Here is an 18,305-nt window from a genome sequence, read left to right on the forward strand (position 1 = left end):
AATGTTGCTTGTAAATGATGGAATAAAGTAATTTAATTGTTGTTCTTTATCATTACATCCAGAAACATTTAGTTTATAATTAAATAATAAATTAATTTATGTATACACTTAAATATCAAAAAAAAAAAAAGAAATTTCAAACATATGTTTTTTCTCAAAAAAAAAACATAATAATATACCTTCGAAATGTGTACTTTCATTACATGTAATTTTATTTGATTGATTTAACATAAAATTATTAATAATTTCAATATCAATTTCATTATAATATTTAATGTCAACTTTTGTCTTTATTTACAATGATTTCCAATGCTAACATTTTGTATCGGGCCTTTTTTTTTCATAGCATAATATTCCATCTTTTTTTTTCCGCACAAGTTCTTTTTCTATTTCGGTCAAATTTCTTTGTTGTTTTTTTTTATAATAATTTTTCTTGTAGTGTGTTTTATTAAGAATATTTGAACTTGAGATTATTTTATTTTCAATTAGTTTAGTTGGAATTTCATATTTCTAATCAGGAATATTAATTTCAGATAATATAACTTCATCGTTAACATTGTGATTAATTTTATTAGCTATTTTAAGATGATATGAAAGGATTTCTTTTTGTATCATAAATAATTTCTTTCGCTTAACATAATATTCTTTCTGTTTTTTTTCGATCTAGTTCTTTTTCAGCTTCACTCATACTAAGCCTTTTTCTTTTAAATGCTTCGTTATCATATTTTTTTTAAAACTGTATTTTTGAAGAACTTGGCTCATCACTTTTATTATTTGAAGTCTTAATATTTGTATTATTACATAAATTTGAAAAACAATCATCTGATGTATTTTTCACCATTGTTCTTCATCTACAACAATCAAATAAACGTTTTATTATCCTATTTGAATACTAATTCGTCGATATTCTATTATTATTATTTTTTTTAAATGCTTCCTGAGTTCTTTTTTCGTGAACATCTAATTGATTCAATTAAGAATATAATCTATTAAGCTAATAAGTATTTTTTTGTTTAACCTAACAATAAATGATATGAATGACTAATAATACAAAAACTTACACAGTACACATTAAACAAAAAATTAACAGCAATTCAACATAAAATTAATATAATGTAGATATAACAATGATCTCTAATTGAGATACTATAAATGTAACATAGCGTAATTAAATAGCAAATAAATAGAAAATTACCTTAGATTTTGAAGATACAGCAGCAAGCAAATATTTAATCTGAATAATGAAACGCCCATAAAACAAATGGAATGAAAAGCAATAGAGAGAAGAGAATATAAGAAAGTAATGTTTATGAGGAATGTGATCCAAATTATATCATATTCGATTACTTACATGTTAAAGTATGTAATATAATGTATAAAAAAAACGCAAATGATAAGAATGGATAAATATAAATATTAATTATTTAATATAATGACATTATCATTTATAGGTGTCATAAATATAGAAAGGAAAAACAATGACATGATAAAGATAAGAGTGTCACCTTGTGATTGATTAGTGATACTCCATAATAATTATTAAATTCAAATAAGTGGGACCCGATATTGGATTGCACTAATAACAGTATGCTACCTACTTGTGGTGTTGAACACCAGTAGTTCTCTTTAGTAATTCTCTAAAGATAAATAGTACGAGTCTGCAGTTCACACTTATTCCAAAGTAGTCAATTAAAAAAAAAAGACAGATTTGTATATATGAGTAATGAATTTTTTTTGTAAAATCAAATAACCAATAGATATATTTTATGACATAGGATCAGATTTGTACATAGGAGTATAATGGAATTTTTTGTCTTTATTATCACTACCCAAACTATCAAAGCTTCTATTAAGCTATCTAGATATACTAGTCAATGATTCGTGTCTTTAGGATTTCCCGTTAACATTGTTACTTTTTTTCTAGCGTTTTGCTTCTGGTCAGAAAACTAAAAATGATTTAAAAATGAATAAGTAAATAAATATATTTTTGTTTTGAATTCTTATAAGTGAACAAAGTAAAAAATAATATAAACAAGATTTATTATTATTATTATTATTATGTATTTTGCCACTCCTATGATTCTATGACAATTTTTCTTTGTTTAATAAATTGATATTTTGTGAGAAGATAACTTGGTTGTAAACTAGTATTTTTCTAAATATTTAATTCAACTATTTACAATTTCACAAATATTATATTAATTTGGAAGAAATAAATGCGTCATTCTTCCATTAAAAGAAAATAATTACTACCTTGCAAATCAATAAATTATAGATATAATTATTCGTAAAAACTCCAATGAGGTGTAAAGGAAAACTTAAATGAGGAGATTCAATAGAAAAGAAAACTAACGCATCTCACAAAAATTTTGTTTTTGAATTTTTTAAACACAAAAATAGAAATATAATTTTATTTTTGTTTCTTTATTTTTAAAAAATAAAAAATATTTTTGGTAACTATTTTTTTTTTGTTTTTAAAAACAAAAAATAATAAACGCGTTTGATAACTTTTATATTTATTTTTTGTTTAACAATATAAAATGAGGTGTTGATTTGAAGAAGAGAAGAAAAAAAATTCAAAAACTGTTTAAAAAAAAATTGAAAGTGAAATTTTTTTATTTTCAAAATTTAATAAATTTTGTTTAAAATTTTAAAAAAACAATAAATAAAAATAGAGTTACCAAACACTATTTTATATTTAATTTTCAAAATTTTAATTATTACTAAACAACACCTATATTAACTAGTTTGTTTTTTTTTTTTTTAAAAAAAACTAACTATATATACATTGGAAAAACTTCATAATAATATATTGGAAAGGAAACACCAAATAAAATATCAAAAGAAAACTAACACACTTATTACACCGATTTAGTATGTAAAGAATATATTTTAAATTAATTTAGATATATGTCACATAACAGTGTATAAACATACAAGGACTCTTTAGCTAAAATATTAAGCATAAATAGTGAAAATAGATTTTTTTAATGTTTTTTTAAATATATTTTATTTGATAATTTTACAAAGTTAATAATACACATGTAATAACATACATATCAAACAAAAGTTAATACACAGATGCATAGTTTTAATAATGTAAAAACAAATAAATTAAAAGAAAAAAACAATAATAGATAAATAAAATGAATGAGCACATTTGCCTTAAAAAAATAATCATAAAATACTATTTCTTTTTTATTATTTTGAAAATAATTCTATAAAGTTGTAATATATTTGTTTATAATTAATCGGAAACTAATATATTTTTTTTTGTACAAATAGTATGATTTTATTTAAAATAATCTTAAACAAAATTATATTTGATGGATATCTTTTTATAATTTTTCTAGATATTGTAATATGATATTTTTAAAAATATAAAATATGATAGTAAATAATTAAATAACATATATCATTTCATAATGTTAATATGTTTTTTTTAATTATGACATAAAGAGTACACATTTTATTTACTAAATTTAAAAAGGAAATATTATAAAAAAAATAATATGATATTTTTAAAAATATATGATATGATATTAAATAATTAACTAATATATATCATATTATAATGTTAATATTTATTTAAATGATGAAAAGAGAACACATTTTAATTACTTAATTTTAAAAAATACTATTACAAAATAAACTTTAATACAAAATAAGAGAAGAAAGAGAATAAAAATAATAATGAAAAATAGCAATATTCGAATAAATTTTACTGAGTAATTAATTTAAGAAAAACAAAAATATACAATGATAGTATAAAAAAATACATAGTGGATGATGGTTCTCTAAAAGAAAAAAAAACTTGGCAAAACAAAAAAAGATAACAAAAAATATAACAAGTAAATAACATTAATAATAGAAGAAAAGTGTCAAATTTTTATTTTTTCAGTAAAAGACAAAATAATGTAATACATAGTGTGTAGACGTCCGATGATTTTAGGATTAAAGAAATATAAAAAAAAAATAAAGGAAAAAACAAAATAAGGAAAAAACAAAAAAGAAGCACCACCTAAGTGATCCGTTTATATATATATATATATATATATATATGACAATTCTTCCACAGGGGCTTCACTTTAAACCCTACCGGTAGGGCTCTCAGTGTTTCTTGACCTGTGAACAGTTTTCGGCGTGACTTTTTTTTATGACCGTGTATATTGTAGCTATTTAGAGCATCCTGCAAATTTTCAGAAAATTTCGAATAGTTTACAGTACCGAAAACTAGGTTCAAACATGTTGTTTTCCACGCGGATAAAAAAAATTAGTCACGCGTGCAACAACATGTTTGAACCTAGTTTTCAGTACTGTAAACTATTCGGAATTTTCTGAAAATTTGCAGGATGTTCTAAATAGCTACAATATACACGGTCATAAAAAAAATCGCACCGAAAACTGTTCACGGATTGTAAATACTGAGAGCCCTACCGGTAGAGCTTAAAGTGAAGCCCCTATAATAGAATTCCCCTGTATATATAAACATAGAGACATATACACACACTCATTTAAATAAACAACATTCCTCCTAAACTGATTTATATATTTAAAAAAAAATCCAAAATGACAAATACTGCATAAACACACGTACCCAGACATACATATATAGATAGAGTGACACACACTCACATATACACAACAAGAGAGAGATAGAGTTGTGACCACTGAACCACGATGGCATGACACACTAATAGCCCGGAACAACGACAGCTCGACTTATCTTTATTAAAATACTAATTTAAATAATATCTTAAAGTATTTCATAATTTTGTCTAAAAATACAGTGGGGAGCTTATTGAAAATAAATGGAGAGTTTGGATCAAATGTTCAAAACCAAAAGAGAATTTGATGCTGTCTTAAAATAAATAGATACATCCCACTGACAAATCAACATAAGAAAGATTCTAAGGCACTATGGCATTCCAGATCGTTTCCTTGTTCCCTGGCTCCCCACATCATACATACATACTTATGGAAAACTGACTCAGTTTACCATGCATGCCAAATAAGTCTACCTAACATCTACCTACAAGAAGGAAAGTAAGAGGGTGAGCTAAAAGCCCAGTAAGAAAGTACAAACAATGAAGGAAAACACATCATAAAAGCATGGCAACATATCTCATAAATTCTTAACATATTTTTTTTATAGCAATCATTCTCATCATAAGTTATGTGAAAACATAAACACGGTAACATAAAGTCATAAACGTACAACATAAGATCATAATCATAAATATAAGGTTATATGCAACATAAGCATAAACATACAACATAAGATCATAATTGTAAACATAAGGTTATATGCAACATAAGCATAAACATATAACATAAGATCATGGCACCCTTATTGTCCATGTTTTACATGGCACTCCTATTGTCCAGACTTTAGGTGTATTTGCCTTTAATAATGCTACAACACTAGGATAAACAAACACAACCAAATCCATACATATCTCATAACTTGAGTCCATTAAAAAATAAAACAGAAATCTAGCTAACTTCCTTACCTCAGTCCAAGCTATAAAATGTGAGATGACTTCACAACGAAAAGTCAATCAAACACTCTTTTTAATATCAAGTAAAACTAAATGCATCTCACAAACATACCATGCTTGTGTGCATGGGTCATGCACACGTGACACAAGTTGAACTACAACTTTCATCTTACAATGACTTCACATAAAATCATAAAATTTCCTTTCACAAATTTTATTACAAAAAGTTTTTTTTTTATCAAGAAGGAAATATTTCATTAATCACTAACCCAAATACAATCAAAAACCTCCCTCAAATAGAAGGCTCAAACAACATTACACTGAACATAAATTCCTCACAAAGAGTCTCTCATTGGCTGTCATTTTCTTTTGAGAGAAAAAACTAACTCTATGCACTATATCTCTTTTTATCATCTCAACAATAACATTCACCCTAAATGAGTAACCATTAAAAATACAAGAATTCCTGTTTTGCCAAATATGATATAAAGTTGCTGAAAAAACCGCTGCCATTACCTCTGACTTCACACCCTTCCTCCTATCTTCAATCCAACAAGTCCAATCTTTGAGTCGAAGAGGCCACTTACAGCCTATCCAAGATTGAATACAGTGAGTTACCTGTTGAGAACAATTACAATGAAAAAAAAGATGTTCATGACTCTCTTCAAGTTGATAACAAATTGGGCAAAGGCTGTTGTCAAGATGCTGAAGCACCTTTTGCAAGTGGTCTCGGGTGAGTAAATTGTCATTTACCACTTGCCAAATAATAAAACGATGCTTAGGCAAACTCATCCTATTCCACAAAAAATGATGATACTTAACTTGATCTTGGTGGATTATTCTTTTATAGAACAAACCAATCTTGAAGTACCCATGACTAGCTGCCGCATTTATGTCCACTTCAGTAAAGGTATCTCTGATATGGCACAGTTTGCGCCAATACCAACTAGAGTCAGCTTGAAGTTGATACTTCCAGAAATTTTGACCTCTTAAATAGACAACATTGATCCACTTAACCCACAACACCTCAGGCTGATGACTTATAGCCCAAATATACTTAGCAAGCATAGCTTTGTTCCATTTAGTGCCTTCACCAAAACCCAACCTTCCATGAACAACCTTCCATAGCTTTGTTCCATAAGCTGACTTTGGACCAAGAAGCTCTATGTAAGTGACTTCGGGTTCCATTGTTACCCCACAAGAACCACATGCAAAGCTTATCTATCTCCTTGATAACACTTTGAGGGAGCATGAAGATATTCATCCAATAGTTACGCAACCCCAAGATAGAACATAAGTTATAAGTTGAGTCCTTCCGGCATAAGAAAGGTGCCTACTAGCCCAAGTGTGAAGCCGAAGTTTAATCTTTTTTAGAATCACATCACTATCAGCCGGTTTCCATTTTGTTGGTCTCATTGGCACACCAAGATAATTAAGAGGAAAAGTTCCCTCTTTAATCTGTAAAATCTGAAGCAAATGAACTTTTTCTAGGCTCGGCACACCTCCAAAAAAGACAGAGGATTTGCTTTGATTAGCCTTCAGCCCTGTGCAGTTGCAGAAGTCCTCAAAAAGCTGCTTTACACACTGAATTGAGTCTCTATTTGCTTTATAGAAGATGATTAAATCATCCACAAAGTAGAGATTTATTATGTTGAGGTTTTTACACAGAGGATGGAACTTGAACTTAGATTGAGTAGCTCCTAGCTGCAGTAAACGGGTGAGATATTCCATTACCAGGACAAAAAGTAATGGAGAAATAGGGTCTCCTTGGCGCAGACCCTTAACACCTTGAAATCCCCCCTGTAATCTCCCATTCATCATAAGTACATAGTAGGTGCCACGAAGACAGACCATCACCCAAGCTATGAACCGGGTAGGAAATCGCAAACTAACCAAAAGACCCTCCAAAAAACACCAGTAGACCGTATCATAGGCTTTGCTAAGATCGATCTTCAGAGCACACCTCGGGGAAGCATTCCTCCTATTGTAATTTTTAATCAAGTCTTGAAAAATAAGGATATTATGGGCCAGTAATCTCCCTTTAATAAAAGCACCTTGATTAGGACTGACTAATTTTGGAAGGACCTCTGAAAGCCTGCTGCATAACATTTTTGAGATGCACTTGTAGATTGTGTTACAACATGCTATGGGCCTGTAGTCAATGGCACTGCACGACATTTCTGTTTTAGGAACCATAGCGAGGACAGTTTTGTTCAGATCAGCAGGAATTTTTCCAGTGTTGAAAAACTCAAGAATGGCTTCAGATATTTCAGTACCTATGTCCTGCCACATAGCCTTATAAAATTAAGAGCCAAAGCCATCAGGCCCTGGACTCTTAGTTCCAGGAATGCTGTACAAAGCCTTCTTAACATCTGATTTTCGAAAATTCCTGATGAGTTGCAGCTGCATTTCGACGTCCAAACAGGGACCAAGCCCAATACAGTGAGTATTAATGCTATGTGTTGTTGTGCTGGTGCTTCCCATATATCCACGGAAATGGTCCAGAAAATGAGTAACAACTTGATTGTAGTCATCAATAATAACTCCCTGTTTATTCTGAAAGGACACAATCCTATTTTCCGCCCTTCTTTTTTTAATGCACGCATGAAAGTAAGAGTTGTTGTCATCTCCTTTTTGCAGCCAAGTGATTTTACTTCGTTGTATCAAAAAGCTTCTGTACATTTTAGAGTGAACTTGATATTTGGCTGCTGCATCTTTTTCAGCTTCCTGAATAGAGATATCCAAAGGGGAAGCTTGAGCTCTGCTTAAAGCCAGAGCATATTCACCCTTAGCTTGATGGTAACTCTTCTCTATATCTCTAATTTCCTCCTTGTTGAATGCTTTCAAGACATGTTTAAGCCTAAGCAATTTCTTTGTCACCCCCTGTAATCCCTTCACCACCATAGGCTTGTTCCAGCTACTACGAACAACCTCCTTGAATCCTTGATGAGCTATACAAAAATTAAAAAATCTAAAAGGCTTTGTGCCTAGATTCCCAAGTTTTTGAGTTTTGATGAGGCAGTAACAGTGGTCAGAGATAACATCCCACTGAAACTCTGCTATGGTATTTGGCAAGGTATCCACCCAATACTCATTGATAAAAGCATGATCAATTTTCGAGTACACACTATCCTTCACATCTTGCTTATTAGACCAAGTAAACTTAGACCCAATACTCTTAAGACTAGCCATCTGCATTTGAGATATACAGGCAGTGGAGTCATTAATCTCAGCAGCACTAACTGACTTCCCCCCAGCTCTGTCAGCAAAGTGAAAAACATCATTGAAATCTCCTACAATCAACCAAGGTTTTGCAGGAACAGGAACACATGAAACACCCTTCCATAACTCCAATCTCTCCTCCATAGTATTTAGGCCACAGACAAAAGAGATCACAAAATCAGTCGACATATCAGCAATCTTCACCAAACAGTGTATAAACTGTTGGTTCTCCTGCAAAATCTGAACTTTGATAAAAGATTTCTGCCATATAACCAAGATTCTTCCTTTAGTGGCATTACTTCTATGATAGTCCCAGTTAATAAACAACTTTTCCATCATATCTTCAACTTTTTCATTCCTCAATTTAATCTCTAGTAAGGTACCAATACCAACTTTATTTATCTTCAAAAGACTCAGGATAGCTTGTTGCTTATCCCTCTTATTCATCCTCCGTACATTCCAGCTAATGATATTGGAGCAGTCCATCAACCTCTAACTGGTTTAGGTTCCCTTTGTTCTCTCGTTTCCCCTGTTCCTGAAGGATTGTGAAGGAGTTCTGACTTTTTCCAATGCCTATTTTCACTATCTTCTCAGTGCTTCTTAAGTTTCCCACCCTCTTGGGAACCTCCCAATTTTCTTTATTATTATGTTCAGGAGTTTGGTATGCTGTTTTCCCCCTCCCTGAGAAGCCTTTTGGGTAACTACCCCTGCTATTTCTGGTTGCTTTTTTGGTTCTTGAGTTGCCATAATATTCCCAGTGGGAACATCTGATATTGCAGCCTTTCCTTGAATTTCAGCAGCAGTATTATCTCCAGCAGGAACCGTTTCTGTCACAGTTTTCTTGGCCTAAGTTTTTGGACCATTATGCTTGCATTCTGCCATGTTATGGCCATATCCTTTGCAATTGTTGCATTTTATGGGAAGCCATTCATACTCAACAAATTTTTCTTGCACTTGACCTTTTTCATTCACAAAGTAGATGATAAACGGGGGATCATTAGTTATCTCCATTTCAACCAAGACCCTTGCATATCTAATCATAGATCGATCCTTAGTTTATTTATCAACCATGATTGGTTTCCCTATGGTGCTAACCAAAGCACTGATGTAGTTTTGGCCCCAATATTAGAGGCCTAAATTAGGCAATCAGATCCAAAGAGGCACAGAACGAACTAACCTTACTGTATCCAACTCTTGAGTCCATGGACTCACTATCACTGGCTTCTTGTCAAAATGCACAAGTCCCGCTTCCAGAACAAAATCACGCGTGGCCTCATCATGGAATTTGACAATAGTAAGCCCCATATTCATCCTCACTACACGTTCAATGCCCAAATGTCCCCAGATACGTTTAACAAACCCTTCAAAGATAGTAAATGGGGGATTAGCTCCCAAAACCATACAAATCACAGCAGTATTCCATCTTTGAATTTGCTCTGCGACCTCATCCATATCTATTTGAGCAACTCGCTTGCCATTCAGCAAAATGGGCTCCTCATAATGAAGTTTGGCCGCCACACTTATCTGATGTCTTTCTTTAAGTTTTGCCCAATGAGATTGGGCTGATGAGCGAAAGTCCTCCTTCTCAGACTCCTCTGCCCAATTCGTTTCCTGTAATGCTTCCTCCAACCTCTTCAGACCACTATCACCCACAGTTTTGTCATCCAAATTCAGCTTCATATCCTCCATCTGCTTCTTTCCGTCAACCTTTTGAACTTGCGAATCAACATCCTCCTGAGTATTCTGTTCGATCTCTGTAGCTGACAATTCAATCCCTATCTCAGATTTCTAGTTTTAAGGGGGCTCCTCAATTCGAGCACGCGATGCAGGCTTCTGAGTCACCTTCTTCTTCTTCATCGTGGGAGAGAAGAAAGATCCTTCACACGCCTAATTCTAATTTTATTACAAAAAGTTATTTTTATTAAACTATTCATTTAGCTATAATTCTACCAAATCATAATAATAAAATGTGACATAATTTATTCTTTTTTTTTTAAATAAGATTTCAGGGTCACAAAATTCACATTATTTATAATTATCCAAAATATTATAAAATGACTAATAATACTTACATTTTTTAATAAACTAATTTCTAGACATCTTTTAATTTTTTTTTTCAATTTTAAACAATAAAATCTGCATGTATTTTATTGAAGAACAATACATTATTAAAGTGTGAAAATCACATTTTACTTACATTAGTTTGAAAATATTGATTTTAGGACATAAATTACTCTCTTTTTAGTTTATTTGTAAATCTCCATAAAATATAAACCAAAAATCAGCAAGCATTATTTATTAAAATATGCTCATATTCATGTTTAACCATTAACCTGACATGTTCCTATATTTTTTGGCATTCCAAAAATACAATTAGTATGCACCAAAGAATTAAATCATTTAAAAACACAAAACCTCAAAAACAAAGCATTGGCCGAATACACCATCAAACATAAAAATATACAAACCAAATCATGCTACCTAATTTAATTATACACCCTGAACACATTCTCAAGATACAAAACATTGCCATATAATCAACATCCACTCATTATATTTTATATTAATAGAAATTCTAACATGCTCTTTATTCTAATAAAATTGCCACAACTTTTCATGCTCACAATAAATAAATAAATAAAAATAAAAACAAAAGAACCTTAGTCTAAAACATGCCATGGCCAAACCTATACACTATATCCATTCATGAAATTTCAATTTTTTGTATCCCACATGATTCATCATTACAATACTAGCATGTTTTTTTAATAATTCAATATACAATATAACATCATATTTCTCATGCTCCAATTTACACCACACTTCCTAATTAAGAAACATGCTTATTAAAACTCAAGAGAAATAAAATGAACCAAACAATGTGGCTAGACCGAAACATACATCCACCATTTATCCTTTTTTCTAAAATTTAAATATAAACCTAATCGTACTTCTAATCAAGAGATCATCACCATACATGTATTCATCATAGCAATAGTGAAAAAACATATACATTATACTCATCAAAACTAAATGATTAAACATAAACATATTTTTCTCAAGACATCAAACAATAATGGCCATAAACAAGAATCAAATCAACAAAATGTTAGGGAATCCCATTATATCCTTGGTAGTGTTTCAAGAACACAAAAGCACATCAATCCTTAAGCACCCTAGGGATTTAGAAATACACCACACCAAGAGAAAAGAAAACATCTTAGAATTGAGAAGAAGAAACTTAAACTTAGGGATTCAAAACCACAACAAGATCATACATACCTAGGGTATTCGAAACCTTCTCCTCTTCTCCTTCTTTCTCTCTTTCTTTCTCTTTTCTTACCTCTCCTTTTCGTGCTATCCCTCTCTCTCCCTCTCTCTCAAAGATTTGCCAGCCCCAATGAGCCTCCAAGGCTCACACTTTTCCTTTATAACTCCTAGTGACCTAACCCTAATGAAAATAAAACCTAGGTGTGATAGATCAAGTTCTTACCCTACAAAATAATTATAAATCCCACCATTTCCTCCCTTTGTCTAAGCTTATACCTCATCTAAACCTTATCCAAATGTGAACAAAAACTAAATAGAAAGTCATTATCATCTTATATAAAAAAGATGACAACCTTCTTTTCTATTTCCTTTATTTTCTTAACTTAAATTAATTAAAATAAAAAATCCCATACACATATACTTCTACACATTACCACACACACACACACAGAAAAAATTAAAAAAATGAATTCTAATTGTTGTCTGTGTTTTCGTCACTAGACACGCGGCGGTCATTAGATGAGTAATTAAGTTACTCGAGCGCTAGTGAGGTTTTGTAGAGCTTGCGTAGAGCTCCTTGGAGTGTAAAACTCCTCCGAGTACTATGATCCGGCCAGAAGTGGATATCTCTAAGTGAGGCCACGCCCTAAGGTCCTTCCTCGAGGCGCGAATATCTCTAAGCGAGGCAACTGATAGAGTTGTTTTTATAGTGTTTTAAATGGTTATTTTATTTAATTTTTTAGGTTTATTCAGTAATTTTTTGTGCTGTATGACGTTTTGTTGCTTGTGTTTGATAATATTTCATATATATGGGACATGATTGATAAATGGCTGCATTTGGTGTCAAAAAGACAAAATTTAATGAAAAAAAGACATTTGAGTCGCGACACTACGATTAGACAGAGAGGTCCATCTATCAAGAAGCATAGGGCCGCAACGCTACCTCTAAGAGCTACGATGCTTTTGGTTGATGAATTTGAGTCGCGGTGCAGGTCTATTAGAGTCGCAACGCTTGAGCATGTCAGAGACGAGAGAATTCCATATTTTGGACATAGGCCGACACCTCATTATAGGGCCGCGACGCTTGAGTGGCGTATTTAGCAGAAAATGTCATTTTATGTAGAGGAAAAAGCGGGATTTCACATCCAAAGCACAGATTACTATTTAAGCATCATTATGATGATTTCTGAAGAAAAAAACCCTAAGGAGACTAATTGTTTTATCTGTTTGTTGTTCTCTAGATTTATTCTTCATCTTAGTTCTTTAGGGTATTTTCTATGAACAATTATTTGAATGTTATGGTTATTATGTCTAATATGAACTAAATTGTTTCTCTAGGGTTTAATGTAGTCACTTGGATTTTTACTTAATTTTATTATGATGTTCTATTGATTCTTCTTCTTTATTCTAATCTATATAATGTTTGCTTAATGTTAGTAAATACTTGATCAATATTTTATTGATATATGATTTTGATTCAAAATTCGAAAGATGCGAATTGAATATGCTATCGTTATATAGAAATAGGATACACATTGGACGAAAGTACATGTATGGCTTGTGTAGCAATTAGATTTCTATGCTTAATGCCTGCTATGTGTTTAAGTTTATCATAGAGATGTATAAAACCTGCATATAGGTTGAGATCTTATATCTTGAAAAATAATAGGAATCGATTTTTGTTAACCTACTATTAGAGTAGGAAGAAGAGATTTAGAACTGATTAGTAAATTAATAGAATGAAAAGTTGATGAAGTTAATATCCTAGGATTTTAATTATTAAATCAAATTTTATTATTGCAAAGTTTATTTTTAATTTGTAGTCTTAGTTAAATAATCAGTCTATTTTCGACAGCCAAATAGAATTTAAAAGCAATTATTGATAATTGGTTGATAGTCCTTGTGGGAACGATACTTTACTTACCATTTTATTACTTGAATCGATTTTGTGTACTTGCACATCATATTTTACCGATCAAGTTTTTGGCGTCGTTTCCGGGGACTAATATCCAATATCAAAATTAATTGTTTTTCTTTTTTTCTACTTTGGTTTTTTTTTTCTTCTTTTAGTACTCATTCAGATCGATGTTGTATTGTGTTTTAAGAATTATTGGTATATGCGACGAAGTAGACAAAAGGAGCTCATGCTGGTAGATCTTGAGCTTGAAAGAACGTGTAGACAAAACCGAAAGATAAAGAAAATGCTGGATTTTTCCATGACCGAGAATCAAGGAAATGCAGAAAACAATGCAACTGATGTTAATAATATCCCAAATATTGTTGAGGTTCTAGTGGAACAAGGACCAAGGACGCTTAGAGACTATGTACTTCCTACTGTAGTGCCTTCATGCATTAGACACCCCACTATTGCTGCAAATAATTTCGAGATTAAGCCAACAATATTACAAATGGTGCATTCTACTGTTCAGCTTGGGGGGTTGCCCATGGAAGATCCTAATTTGCACATAGCCAAATTCCTAGAGCTATGTGCAACATTTAAGATGAATGGGGTGAGTGACGATGAGACTAGACTTATATTATTCCTATTTTATCTATGAGACCAGGCAAAGAGTTGACTGATTTCACTGCAAGTTAATTCTATCACAACATGGTTAGCCCAGAAGTTCTTAGCAAAGTTTTTCCCTCCAGCAAAAGCTGCAAAGTTGAGAGGGGAAATTAATAATTTCTACCAGACAGAAGGGGAATTGTTGTATGATGCATGGGAAAGATTTAAAGAGTTGTTAAGGAAGTGCCCACATCATGGTATAGAGAAGTGGATGCTAGTCCATAATTTTTATAATGGGTTGAATGGTACTACTCGTACCATAATAGATGTTGCAGCAGGATGTGCGTTCACGAGCAAGAGTGCTAATGAAGCGTATGAGTTGTTAGAGGAGATGGCAATGAATAACTACCAGTGGCCAACTGAAAGGGGACAAGCAAAGAATGTGGCTGGTATGATTGAATTGGATGTTATTTCCATGCTTACAATGCAAGTGGCAGCTTTAATGAAGCAGTTACAACAAAGCAACTTGTCAGCCCAAACCATGCAAGTTCAGAGTTTATGTGGGGCATGTGTGAGTTCTCATCCATTAAATCAACGTCCTTCCATGGATATGAATAATATACCTATAGAACAAGTCCAAGCTATAGGAAATTTTCAAAGACCAACCAACAACCCCTTTTCGATGTCATATAACCAAGGGTGGAGGAATCGTCCTAACTTCTCATGGACAAATAATCAAGTTGTACAACAGTCTTTCCCTCAAAGTTAGAAAAAAATTCTACCTCCATAGCCACAACCACATCAGCCAACACATATGAAACAACCTGAAGCACAGTCCGATGTACTGAACCAGTTCATGACCAAAACCAGGGCATCTATCAGGAGTTTGGAGACTCAATTAGGGCAGTTGGCTACTTTGATGAAAAACTGTGCTCAAGGGAATTTACCAAGAACTAGTGAGGTAAACCCAAAAGAACAGTGCAATGCAATATCCTTGAGGAGTGGCAAGGAGTTAAAAGAGCCAAAAGTGGTTGATAAGGTAAAGGAAGTGAGTGGGTCTAATGTTACTGAGAGTTTAGAGAAGCAGTCAGAAATAAGCATAGATCACCATATCAAGATCCCATATCCTTAGAGGCTTCAAGAGAATAAGCTTGACAAGAAGTTTTCTAAATTTTTGGATATCTTTCGAAAGCTACACATCAATATCCTGTTTGCTGAGGCACTTGAACAAATGCCAAATTATGTGAAGTTTATGAAAGAAATTTTGTCAAAGAAAATGAAGCTGGGGGGGGGGGGGGATTATGAGACAATGTGACTTACTGAGGAGTGCAGTGCGATAATTCAAAAGAAACTACCTCCCAAGCTTAAAGATCCTGGTAGTTTCAATATCCCATGCTCTATAGGGGGCTCAATGGTGACAAAGTCTTAAGTGATATAGGGGCCAGTGTGAATCTAATGCCTCTATCAATCTTTTGGAAGTTGAATTTGGGAGAAGCTTGCCCTACTACCGTGTCTTTGTAGATGGTAGATCGATCAGTCGAACATCCTCATGGAGTGATTGAGGATTGGTGAAGGTGGACAAATTCATCTTTCCTGCAGATTTTTTCATTCTTGATATGGAGGAAGATGACAATATTCCAATAATACTTGGAAGGCCATTCTTGGCTACTGGTAGGGCTTTGATCGATGTACAAAAGGTTGAGTTAAAGTTGCAAGTGAAAAAATAAGAGGTAATATTTAATGTTTTTGTAGCAACGAAAATTCCAACTTGTTGTAGAGTTGAAGTGGTAAAACAAGGAGAGAACAGGTAGGAAGTCTCTAAGCAAAGATCCATGGTTAAAAGTGGAATACGAAAAAAGTGTGTCATCGTTTAAAAAGGTTCTTTAGTGAGAGGATTCGAATGTTACATGAGCGGGGTAAAGTTCCACCAATTTATAATAATAAGAAATGAGGGCCAACTCATGACATTATGGTTCTCAAGGATGTGAGGGGTGGACTTTATCCAAGTTGAAATATGAAAGAAAACAAGTGTCCGGCTAAATGAAGTTAACGACAGTGCTTTTTGGGTGGCATCCCAAGTTCTTTTTAGTATTTTGTTTTTCTTTTATTTTAGTTCGACAATGATTTTTATGTTTGGTGTTAAATTTTTATGGTCGTTTAGTTTTTCTTTATAATTTTGGACTTTTAGACTGTAAATATGAGTCGTGGAATTCGTGAAAACTATAAAACTGTAAACAAAATGAAGTTTTTCTGCAGGAGTCAATTTGAGTTGCGACGTCCCTACATTTGAGCTGCGGCGCAGCACAGACAGAGAGCCCAGGGATTTTTGTAAGTGCTCAGGCGCCATGGCGCCCTAACATTGAGTCGTGGCATGCCTTCCCATAATTTAAACCCAAAATTTCACACAGGCCACGATGCTGCTAAGCCTCAACCGTCGCAACGCTTAGTTGCGAACTTGCTATAAACCGTAAGTTTTTCTAGTTTTTCCTCACTTTCTCATATTTTCTATACATAGTCAAAAATTCCCACCTCCATTACACCATTGTTTCAGGCCAACCCATCAATTATTTCCACAATTTCTTTCAAAATCTTCATATAACCTTGATTCAAACATTTTTTCATCATCACTTTGGCTTAAATCTCTTTTCAATTACATTCTCACCATTCAAAACCCTAATTTTGAATATTTGGGAGAGCTTGAGGACTTTCATCCAATTTTAATTGGCGGTAATTATTTTTTCTCTTATTCTCTGAATTTTTTTGTGTTTTTGAAAATATATTATTGTGATTGGGTGGATAAGAGTTGTATTGTTTAGATTGGGTGTTGAGTGTTGGTTTGAAAAGTTTGTTTGTGTGATTTGTGGTATTTTGCTAAATTGGGAAGTAAAAAAAACAAGGGGAGGTACTGTCAAAATTTCTATAGAATTTAAGTGTTAAGAAGTGTAATGGGACCTAAAAGATCGAGTCATAAAGCATCATCATCGAGGCAGTTTCTTATGATAGATCACAGTTTGTAAGCAAAGAGGATCAAGATAGACATGAGAGGTTAAGAAAACGAAGTTTAGTTCAAGAAAGAGGAATGGATTATCATAATTCACCTTTTGATGACCCAACCTATGAGCCTATTAGAGAAATCCTTTAAGACAGAGGTTGGAAATCATTAGTCAATGTGAACAATATTCCTAAACCTAATGTTTCTTTGGCATATGAGTTTTATGCGAACTGGCCTGAGCAAGAGAATAATACCTGTTTTGTGAAGGGGAAGCGGGTGTCGGTTAGTACTATGACGTTCAATAATTTTTATGAGCTGCAGTTTTACCCAAATGAGAAAGATGAGTATAATGCGCTTTTACGCACTGAGATTGATTATGAGGAGGTGGTGGAGTTCATTGGTTGTCCTGGGGCCAGAGTTACTTATACACATGATGAGCACAAACATATGTATCGGTGTCAGCTTAACCAAATAGCACGTGCGTTCTTGTATTTTGTGAGTGCTCGGTTGATTCCTTCATCACACTTTTCTGATATTTCTATGGATAGAATGCTTATGGTTTATGAAATAATGAAGGGGGTGAACATTGATGTGGGAAAACAGCTGCGAAATAGTATTGGGTTTATTTGTCGGCTAACAACAACTGTTGGACTAGGGCATGGATCCTTTATTACAGATCTGTGTGAAACTTATGGAATTCTGATGCATCCGTCTGATGTTAAAGGCTGGGTCCAAGGTATTATTACTCGGACTACTATTTATGGGTATTCTGCGCCTATAGTAGTTCCTGATCCAGAGGAACAAAGACTGCGTC

General features: G+C 32.7%; 1 non-coding gene across 1 annotated transcript; it reads right to left on the reverse strand.

The window, feature by feature from the left end:
- Positions 1-14,653: 14,653 nt before the first annotated feature.
- Positions 14,654-14,760, reverse strand: LOC133813022 (small nucleolar RNA R71). Its single transcript, XR_009884072.1, has one exon. It is a non-coding gene; the product is annotated as a small nucleolar RNA R71 (small nucleolar RNA).
- Between the last annotated feature and the right edge of the window lie 3,545 nt (positions 14,761-18,305).

This window comes from Humulus lupulus, chromosome 1 (genome assembly GCF_963169125.1).
Source record: "Humulus lupulus chromosome 1, drHumLupu1.1, whole genome shotgun sequence".
Taxonomy (NCBI): domain Eukaryota; kingdom Viridiplantae; phylum Streptophyta; class Magnoliopsida; order Rosales; family Cannabaceae; genus Humulus; species Humulus lupulus.